A 2,500-nucleotide genomic window follows, 5' to 3' on the forward strand; every position below is an offset into this window, starting at 1 on the left:
TGCCATCCCCTAGGCACACTAGCAAGCACGTTGTGGTTGTGGTGTGCCGCCGGGCTCCCCCGCCCCCCACGGAGGCACCCGCCGTTGCAACGATGGCTCGGAGCGTTGCAACGGAGGAGCCAAATTTTCATATCTCAGAATTGGCTCGTGCATTTTTCGTGAAATTTTGAGGGAACCTTGGTAATATTATGTGAAGGCTGCACAAAAAAATCCAGGTCAAAAATCGCACGTTTGCTCCGTTTTTCATTTTTTTTGAATTTCCGGCTTTCCGGGCGGTAAAAAAATCGTCAAAAAAAATCGGCACGGTGTAAATTCACCAAATTTGGGGGATGGAAAGATCTTATTTTTCTAGAGGTTGTTGCAAAAAACGGCGTCAAAATTCGACCTCTAGAGCACTTTCCTTTAGTATGTCTCCTCACGGAAAAGGACGTCTACCCGTGGCACTTTGGTAATGGCTCGGCAGCCTATTATAGGGGGGAGGGGTGTCGTGATGCTGAAACTCGAGTTGCCCAAAGGCTTGCTGGGCGCAATGCCAGCAAGATGCACGTTGCCTTGCCATCCCCTAGGCACACTAGCAAGCACGTTGTGGTTGTGGTGTGCCGCCGGGCTCCCCCGCCCCCCACGGAGGCACCCGCCGTTGCAACGATGGCTCGGAGCGTTGCAACGGAGGAGCCAAATTTTCATATCTCAGAATTGGCTCGTGCATTTTTCGTGAAATTTTGAGGGAACCTTGGTAATATTATGTGAAGGCTGCACAAAAAAATCCAGGTCAAAAATCGCATGTATGCTCCGTTTTTCATTTTTTTTGAATTTCCGGCATTCCGGGCGGTAAAAAAATCGTCAAAAAAAATCGGCACGGTGTAAATTCACCAAATTTGGAGGATGGAAAGATCTTATTTTTCTAGAGGTTGTTGCAAAAAACGGCGTCAAAATTCGACCTCTAGAGCACTTTCCTTTAGTATGTCTCCTCACGGAAAAGGACGTCTACCCGTGGCACTTTGGTAATGGCTCGGCAGCCTATTATAGGGGGGAGGGGTGTCGTGATGCTGAAACTCGAGTTGCCCAAAGGCTTGCTGGGCGCAATGCCAGCAAGATGCACGTTGCCTTGCCATCCCCTAGGCACACTAGCAAGCACGTTGTGGTTGTGGTGTGCCGCCGGGCTCCCCCGCCCCCCACGGAGGCACCCGCCGTTGCAACGATGGCTCGGAGCGTTGCAACGGAGGAGCCAAATTTTCATATCTCAGAATTGGCTCGTGCATTTTTCGTGAAATTTTGAGGGAACCTTGGTAATATTATGTGAAGGCTGCACAAAAAAATCCAGGTCAAAAATCGCAGGTTTTCTCCGTTTTTCATTTTTTTTGAATTTCCGGCATTCCGGGCGGTAAAAAAATCGTCAAAAAAAATCGGCACGGTGTAAATTCACCAAATTTGGAGGATGGAAAGTTCTTATTTTTCTAGAGGTTGTTGCAAAAAACGGCGTCAAAATTCGACCTCTAGAGCACTTTCCTTTAGTATGTCTCCTCACGGAAAAGGACGTCTACCCGTGGCACTTTGGTAATGGCTCGGCAGCCTATTATAGGGGGGAGGGGAGTCGTGATGCTGAAACTCGAGTTGCCCAAAGGCTTGCTGGGCGCAATGCCAGCCAGATGCACGTTGCCTTGCCATCCCCTAGGCACACTAGCAAGCACGTTGTGGTTGTGGTGTACCGCCGGGCTCCCCCGCCCCCCACGGAGGCACCCGCCGTTGCAACGATGGCTCGGAGCGTTGCAACGGAGGAGCCAAATTTTCATATCTCAGAATTGGCTCGTGCATTTTTCGTGAAATTTTGAGGGAACCTTGGTAATATTATGTGAAGGCTGCACAAAAAAATCCAGGTCAAAAATCGCAGGTTTGCTCCGTTTTTCATTTTTTTTGAATTTCCGGCATTCCGGGCGGTAAAAAAATCGTCAAAAAAAATCGGCACGGTGTAAATTCACCAAATTTGGAGGATGGAAAGATCTTATTTTTCTAGAGGTTGTTGCAAAAAACGGCGTCAAAATTCGACCTCTAGAGCACTTTCCTTTAGTATGTCTCCTCACGGAAAAGGACGTCTACCCGTGGCACTTTGGTAATGGCTCGGCAGCCTATTATAGGGGGGAGGGGTGTCGTGCTGCTGAAACTCGAGTTGCCCAAAGGCTTGCTGGGCGCAATGCCAGCAAGATGCACGTTGCCTTGCCATCCCCTAGGCACACTAGCAAGCACGTTGTGGTTGTGGTGTGCCGCCGGGGTCCCCCGCCCCGGGTCCAAGGTCGAGCACGTGCGTCTGGCTGCTGCGAACCCCGATCACCGAAGGACCAACAAGAAGGGAAACACGTCCGTGCACGGCCCACCTAGGCACCACCTAGGGAGCATGGCGTGGTGGAGTTGTGCCTTGGGCACACGCTCGGGGCAACACCTTGTCCTCGGCCCAGGACTAGGGGGATCATCCCAAGTCCGAGCACGACGTGGGATAGGCGGGCGG

Source organism: Arachis ipaensis, chromosome B7 (genome assembly GCF_059453495.1).
Source record: "Arachis ipaensis isolate K30076 ecotype BB chromosome B7, ASM5945349v1, whole genome shotgun sequence".
NCBI lineage: Eukaryota > Viridiplantae > Streptophyta > Magnoliopsida > Fabales > Fabaceae > Arachis > Arachis ipaensis.